This window comes from Garra rufa, chromosome 15 (assembly GCF_049309525.1).
Source record: "Garra rufa chromosome 15, GarRuf1.0, whole genome shotgun sequence".
Taxonomy (NCBI): Eukaryota; Metazoa; Chordata; class Actinopteri; order Cypriniformes; family Cyprinidae; genus Garra; species Garra rufa.
The window spans coordinates 228,839-238,235 of NC_133375.1; positions in this window are offsets into that span (position 1 = coordinate 228,839).

A 9,397-nucleotide genomic window follows, 5' to 3' on the forward strand; every position below is an offset into this window, starting at 1 on the left:
CTTTTCACCACAACTGTATATGTTGCTTGTTGTATTTATCATTTTTAAGTTGCTTTGGATAAATGCATCTGCTAAATGTAAATATTTACAATATAAATGTGTGTATAGACACACACACAGTATTCTGGTCAGTCTGTCACTAATAGAGAAAATAAACATGCTCAAATTGTTTGTTAATGATATAAAGTAAAACTGGATGTTGGCATTAGTTTTCTTCTGCATTTGGGTCCTTTCAAATGATTTGACAGCAAGCAGCTTTCCAGAGTCCAACTGAAGCAACATCCTAAAAGCATAAATGGTCATTTTTTAATACACATGCCTAATTTATTTCTGGAAGTGCACACACTCCAAGCACAGGGTTGAGCAATTTTCCACAATTCCGGTCCCAATGTTTATCTTGGCGTAGTACCTTCCTTCTGCCATTGAGCAAATATATAATCAACATTAACCACAGAAATGCAACTCTTCAAAAGTGCACTTCTTCATAAGTTTACTGAAAAAAAAAAAATACGAAGGAAATGGTCTGGACTTCGCATTACATGTGCATTTAATTCAAGCTCTTGAAATATGCTAGATATTTCAGTTTGAAACGGCCAGTGCTGAACTAGATATGAATATATATTGGTTCCATTGATCTGATTATTAAAATGATGACATTGACATTTTACACACATTATGTTCTCAGATTAGGTTCCTTACGTGTGCATTGGCTTTCAAATGGATGATCATTTGCAATAACTTCAGTGCAAAAATGTGAAATGTTGCTTTTGACTCAGGATAGAGGAAAACTATTCCAATAATCTGAGGAAGGAGAGGAAAAGCAGGAAATGAGTTAGAAAAATAAGAAGCAGGCAGATCCAGATTTCCTGTTTGGGTAGGAGTGGGTCGATGTAAATTTCAAGGCAACGTTATAAGGACCCCATTGTGTAACATACCCAATGTGTGTGTTAGTGGCCATTACACGGGGTCACTTCTGCTCCCCCCACACAGGACTTCAGCGGTACGGGAAAAACAGTGTTTAAAAAAATAGAGAGAGAAAGGAAACCGTAAAAATAAACGAGAAACAACCTCTGTGGAGGGACAGGAAATGACATGCGGCAACAAAATGGCTTCCGCTATTTGCACCTAAATCTACCTCACTATATTCCTCCCTGTATTAATGTGCCAAATTGCTATGTTGCCTGGAAACTGGCCTACATAGACACTAATAAACTATATAACTATATATAAGAAATTATAATATTTATAACTGCATATTAATTATAAATGTATTTTTTGTCCTTAACAAATGGGATTTTTTCCTTCTGTGGTTATAAAAAACTATGAAAGCTCATTTCCACCACTGAATAAAAAATAAAACAGCTATTGCAACTTTATATCTTGCAATTGTGAGTTTACATCTTGCAATTCAGACTTTTTTTCTCAGGATTGCATCATACAAACTTGCAATTCTGACTTTTTTCTCAAAATTGCATGATACAAACTAGCAATTCTGACTTTTTTCTCAGAGTTGCATGATACAGACTTGCAATTCTGACTTTTTTCTCAGAGTTGCATGATACAGACTTGCAATTCTGACTTTTTTCTCAAAATTGCATGATACAAACTCGCAATTCTGACTTTTTTCTCAGAACTGCATGATACAAACTCGCAATTCTGAATTTTTTCTCAGAATTGCATGATACAAACTTGCAATTCTGACTTTTTTCCTTCTGTGGTTATAAAAAACTATGAAAGCTCATTTCCACCACTGAATAAAAAATAAAACAGCTATTGCAACTTTATATCTTGCAATTGTGAGTTTACATCTTGCAATTCAGACTTTTTTTCTCAGGATTGCATCATACAAACTTGCAATTCTGACTTTTTTCTCAAAATTGCATGATACAAACTAGCAATTCTGAGTTTTTTCTCAGAGTTGCATGATACAGACTTGCAATTCTGACTTTTTTCTCAGAGTTGCATGATACAGACTTGCAATTCTGACTTTTTTCTCAGAGTTGCATGATACAGACTTGCAATTCTGACTTTTTTCTCAAAATTGCATGATACAAACTAGCAGTTCTGAGTTTTTTCTCAGAGTTGCATGATACAGACTTGCAATTCTGACTTTTTTCTCAGAGTTGCATGATACAGACTTGCAATTCTGAGTTTTTTCTCAGAGTTGCATGATACAGACTTGCAATTCTGACTTTTTTCTCAGAATTGCATGATACAAACTTGCAATTCTGACTTTTTTCTCAAAATTGCATGATACAAACTAGCAATTCTGAGTTTTTTCTCAGAATTGCATGATACAAACTTGCAATTCTGACTTTTTTCCTTCTGTGGTTATAAAAAACTATGAAAGCTCATTTCCACCACTGAATAAAAAATAAAACAGCTATTGCAACTTTATATCTTGCAATTGTGAGTTTACATCTTGCAATTCAGACTTTTTTTCTCAGGATTGCATCATACAAACTTGCAATTCTGACTTTTTTCTCAAAATTGCATGATACAAACTAGCAATTCTGAGTTTTTTCTCAGAGTTGCATGATACAGACTTGCAATTCTGACTTTTTTCTCAGAGTTGCATGATACAGACTTGCAATTCTGACTTTTTTCTCAGAGTTGCATGATACAGACTTGCAATTCTGACTTTTTTCTCAAAATTGCATGATACAAACTAGCAATTCTGAGTTTTTTCTCAGAGTTGCATGATACAGACTTGCAATTCTGACTTTTTTCTCAGAGTTGCATGATACAGACTTGCAATTCTGAGTTTTTTCTCAGAGTTGCATGATACAGACTTGCAATTCTGACTTTTTTCTCAGAATTGCATGATACAAACTTGCAATTCTGACTTTTTTCTCAGAGTTGCATGATACAAACTCGCAATTCTGAATTTTTTCTCAGAATTGCATGATACAAACTCGCAATTCTGACTTTTTTCTCAGAACTGCATGATACAAACTCGCAATTCTGAATTTTTTCTCAGAATTGCATGATACAAACTTGCAATTCTGACTTTTTTCTCAGAATTGCATGATACAAACTCGCAATTCTGACTTTTTTCTCAGAATTGCATGATACAAACTCGCAATTCTGAATTTTCCTCAGAGTTGCATGATACAGACTTGCAATTCTGACTTTTTTCTCAGAATTGCATGATACAAACTTGCAATTCTGACTTTTTTCTCAGAATTGCATGATACAGACTCGAAATTCTGACTTTTTTCTCAGAATTGCATGATACAAACTTGCAAGTTTTTTTTATCTCACAAGAAAAAAGTCCCAATAACATTTTTTAAATACTTTTTTAATCAATGGCGCAAATGGGCTTCCATAAAAAACAGCACAAGTCATTGTGTCATCATCATATTGAAGGTAGTCTCTGCTCTCAACCTGCACCTGTCCAAAACATGTGAAGAAGACCCATAATTATTATATCCTTGTTTTGATTTCATCACTATTATTATTGTTTAGGTGGCTTAATATGAGGAATATCTGAAGCATTCCAAACTGTTCTTTTTAATCAGTGAAGTCAGAGTATCATTACAGCAATTTGCCTTAAGCCACATGTTACATTGCAGTTTCTTTTTAAAATGACAGTTTTACTGTTACTCGCCGAAGGCCAAATTTCAGTGACAATCTCAATTGCCAAAATTCTAAATAGAGCACATAGAGCTTAACAATCTGGATCCAGAAATAAAATTATAGTTAAATTGTTTTTTAACAGTGATTTATAAATATAGAGCCTTAAGCTCTAAGGTTGTTAAGTGAAGCCGCAAATTAGTGTGATTTCAACTTCAAAATAAAATAGCCAAATTCCTGGTCAGGAACAGCACTACTCATAGTCCAAAAGAGAGATCCAGTAATCATAGAAGTCTCTGTTGCCATGTGAATTAAACCATTAAACCAGCTACTTGTATTTTTGTATAATTTGTATCTAAATATTTAGAAATGAACTTGGTATAGTTTATAGATCTTTATTAAAAAAATGTTTTGAAACACAGCAGGCTGCTGAAAAAGTGCAAACTGATCTCATGAAAAGCATAACTGTTTTATGAGGTAGGGATTTCGTATAAAGTTGTACATGTGATTTGTGCAGAAATGTAAACTATTAGAAAGAAAGTAACCAAGCTAACCGTCGCTGGGACGTAAGCAGATTGTATAAAAATATACAAATGAGATTGTGCAAATTATATGAATTATCATTCAATTAGCAAAATGTAAAATAGTTATGAATTGTCATGAAAGTGTGTTGGCCTCTGGTCTCTTTCCCTATGGTGCAGTGTTAGCTTTTTTGGCTAAAGGTTGCAGGCTTGCCTTCTAGTGGCTTTGATAGTGTCCCATATTAAATCCAAATTTCCATCAAGAATTAAAATACTACAAAATGTTATTTGAGGTCAATGCATTAATTGAAGTATTTCGCAGCTTTCCTGTCCGAACATCTGCATGTTTGAACACCTCTCATCATGTCCGTACGTAAGGTCTTACTAAGACAGTCATAAACCATGTGCTGGGGAAATTATTCAGCAGACTTTGGCTTGGATTGTAAGTGATTTAAAGACGTGGATCAAAACACGTTCTTTACAAATCCTTTGTGAAGTTCACAAAGGTTTGTGGACCCCAACTGTGTGCAACTGCTCCAGAGTTTTAAAGACCCTGAGAAAGAGCTTTATGAGTGCAGTTTTCTGTCTTGTGTGGACGTATTTCCTGTTGAAACAGGAAGTTGGGCCTGGACATATCAAATGGCTTGTCTCTCTTTTATAGAAAGCCAAAGACATAAACATGATTTGCTATTCGCTGTGAGAAAAGCCCACTTTGGCACACATTTAAAAAGAGTACTTCTCAAGAAATAATATAGTTTAAAGAGCAGGTCATATGTTTTTTTTTTAAAGTGTCCTAATATTGTGTTGGAGTCCCCTACAACAGGTTTAAATGCATCTAAGGTCAGAAATCAGACAATAGAGTGATTTGTCAATGATTTCAAAATGGTTAGTTCGAATCAGCTTTCAGCGTAATGTCTGTAAACTCAAGCCTACTCTGCTCTGATTGGTAAGCTGGCCAAGCCTGTTGTGATTGGCACATCAATGTTGGCAATTCAGCTGTTGATTTTGATGTTGCCGGTCGAACCGACCCCATTAACAATATTTAGCCCCCAGAATGCAGAATTTTTAATGGGGGGACCCCCCTCGAAACACGATTGGGCTAGTTTTGACTAGCAATTGGGCAGGTTTTGTTGTGACAACCTGGCAACCCTGAGCACCTTTACATAAAACAATAATATAGTGCTTCAATCCAGTGTACACATAGCATCAATTGTACTTACAGGTTGTGGTTTGGAGACACTTGTTGGTTCAAATAAAGCCAAAGAAGATAAAAGCCAAGTATGTCTAAGTTCTTTATTATTAAACACAGTAATTAGTACAACAACAGTCTACATTAATTGACACATTCTTAGGAAATAGTGGGTTCACAGTGAATTATCAGAACTATTTCGGTAAGACAGTGATATCCTGGTTTACTTGGAAACCTAAAGCTGCACTAGGTATACTTTACATATTAACACAATATATATTTTGAGCACTCCATTGAAAATGTACACATAATGCATCAATCGTACTTACAGCTTGTGGTTTGGAGACACTGGTTTGGTTCAAATAAAGAAGATTATAAGACAAAGAAGATAAAAGCCAAGTATGTCTAAGTTCTTTATTATTAAACACAGTAATTAGAACAACGACAGTCTACATTATTTGACACAAAAGTATATACATTTTTTTTTTTTTTTTTTTTTAAATAACCGATCATTTCGCCACTTCCAGAATAAAATTTTCCTGGTAATTTACTCACCCCCATGTCATCCAAGATGATCATGTCTTTCTTTCTTCAGTCGAAAAGCAATTTCTCAAGTTTTTTGAGGAAAACCTTCCAGGATTTTTCTCTCCATATGTAGACTTTAATGGGGATCAATGGGTTGAAGGTCCAAATTGCAGTTTCAGTGCAGCTTCAAAGGGCTTTAAACAATCCCAGCCAAGGAATAAGGGTCTTATCTAGTGAAACGATCAGTCATTTTCTAAAAAAAATTTAAATGTATATACTTTTTAACCACAAACTCTTGTTTTGCGCTATCTCTGTGATGCACATCACACATTACATAATCACGTTGGAAATATCACGTGAGGTTAGTTCTTCGTTTGTGTACTCTAGTTCAAAAATCTATTTTTTTCCTCCAACTTCAAAATCATCCGTCATCACTGTTTTACTTTTTGTTTTTTTTGTAAAGGGTGTTTGACTTTCTTTGCTTCATAAACACTAGGTTGGGACTTCTGCCTACGTCACGCGTGACCTTTCCAACGTGATTACGTAATGTGTGAAGTCGAGCTAGTGCAAGATGAGCATTTGTGGTTAAAAAGTATTTAAATTCTTATTTTATTTGGAAAATGACTGATCGTTTCGATAGGGAAGAGCCTTATTCATTGGCTGGGGTTGTGTAGAGCCCTTTGAAGCTGCATCAAAACTGCTATTTGGACTTTTCAACCCTAACTATATGGAGAAAAATCCAAATTAGAAATTATCCAAAGCGTAATTCTGAGTCAGCAATATGTTTATCTAGAAAAGAAAGTGCTAAAAGACCATTTTGTCAACGTTAGTAATATACTACCATGCTAACAAAAAGATTAAGAACCGTAAAACTCCAGATTTCATGAGGTCCTTAATCACTCCAGCCGTGCTGACATTGTGGTTCTCCAGTGTGTGTGTGTGTGTGTGTGTGTGTGTGTGTGTGTGTGAGCGCTCCAGACTTTAGGAAGAGAACTCTCCCTGTTCCACATTCCCCATCTGAGCGATAAGAGAGTGTCTGTGAGCCGTTGTGTTGATCTTCACACACAGAGAGCACACTTTGCTCTGACCTTTACTCTAGCGGTGTGTGTGTGAGGAAACAGTGGGTAGAGTCTCTCTTTTCATCACAGTGCTAATGAGGGTTAGGACACGCTAGCCAGGAAACAGCTATTGTTCCTCATCCAAGAGCACTGCTACTGGCACACACGCGCATTTGTGAGCAGGTTCATTCAACAGTTCACATTCATAGACTGAAATACCCTACAATATGTCCTATTTACCCTGTCGTTACGGTCATTTGTAGTCCCTGGAATTCAAACACGTTCATTTAATAGCGCATAACTTTCTCCTGTGGTCACTTTCTCACCTTCTACCCCTCCGCTTCGCTCCGTACATTGGCTCTGATAGCTAATAATGTGTCAATCATGCAGCACTCAGTAGGCCAGTGCTTTACTGCATTCTGTCATGCCCGTGTTAATGTCTTGGTTCCCTGCAAAATATATACAGCATATCTGTTATCAAGCTGTGTAATATTCATGTTTATATTCAGCACATGACATCATGCTGAAGCATTGTTTGCTGTAGTTTAAGTACTGATAGAGCTTTAAGGATGAAGGAAATTAGGAAAGAGTTGATTGATGAGTCTATGTGGAAATTTTGGTTCATTATCAGCCACATAATCAACTCAGTATGTTTAGGCTACAACAACTTACAAACCTAAACTTACAATAATTCATATACATATACAAAAATACATATTATGTAAAATGTATATATAATGTGTACATGCTATAGAAAGCAGTACATTACAATACAACATATTATATATATATATATATATATATATATATATATATATATATATACATACACATATACACACACAGTGTTACGGTACGGTGCTGGATAAGACGAGGCGATACACGAATTAACAAATACAAAGTCTTTTAATATAATCCAAGGAACTGACAGATCAGGAACACGAAGAATCTCCACACACCAAACGTAAGACATCAAGCAAAGACCGACAGTAAACTCAACTCAAAGACAGACTTATAAAGGGTGGCTAATTACAAAGACAGGTGAAACAGATAACAAGGACTAAACCAAAGCAGACAGATTAGCAGGGGGAGACAATGGGAGAAACCAAATACATGACATGACTATGACACACAGGTATTCTTTGTAATATTATTATTAATGACAATATTAATTTAGTATATATTTAGAATTTTTTTTAAATATATTAATATTATTAATAAATAAAATAATAGTATAAATAAAATAATTTATAATATAATATATTTGTTAATAATTAAATGTTAATAAATAAAATAATTTATTGTGTGTGTCTGTGTGTGTGTTTGCATATATATGCATTAGTTGTAATAATATTTATAACAATATTCATTTATAATATTTAAATAGTTCTGAAGTTTTTTTTATCTTATTATATAACGCATACAACACACTTTATAACTTTATAATGCACAGAAAATAATATTTATTTAATATCAATGTAATAAATGTATTATAATATACACACACAAATAATATTTGTAATGTATTAATATAATTAATAAATAGTACATAATATAATAAATAAACATTTTATAGTATAATATATATATATATATATATATATATATATATATATATATATATATATAAATTGTAAAATATTAATATTAATGACAATATTCATTTAAAATGATCTGATTATATAAAGCACACAACACGCTTTATAATGCACAGAAAATAATATTTATTTAATATCAAATTTAATTATTCTAATAAATGTATTATAATATACACACAGAAATATTATTTGTAATGTATTCATTTTATTAATAAATAGTAGATATAAAAGAAGAAAAGAAGTAATATATAAATATATATATTAATGACAATATTAATTTATAATACTTATATAAAGCGTACACCACACAAATGCACAAAAAATAAAATGTATTTTTTATCAAATTTATTTATTCTAATATATGTATTATAACACACACACACACACACACACACACACACACACACAAATATTATTTGTAATATATTACTATTATTAATAAATAATAAATAAAATAATAAATATTAATTGTATAGTATAACATAATTATTATTGTTATTATATACAGGTATTATTAGTAATAATATTAATGACAATATTCATTTATAATAATATTTCAATAATAATAATGTAAAAATAATGTAATTTTTTTATTTAAAATTAGCTTATTATATAAAGCATACAACACTTTAAAATGCACAGATAATTGTGTATTTTGTATATAATATTTAAATATATATATATATATATATATATATATATATATATATATATATATATATATATATATTACAATGATACAATTTTTATTTAAAGGTTAGCATACTATATAAAGCACAATACACTTTATAATAAATATAAAATGATATTTATTTTATGTAAAACTTATTGAATCTAATGTACTGTCTAAATGTAATGTAATGTATTCTAAACAAAATTAAAAAATAAACCTTGGAAATAAGTGAATCTGCAGGTAATAAGTGTTTTTTT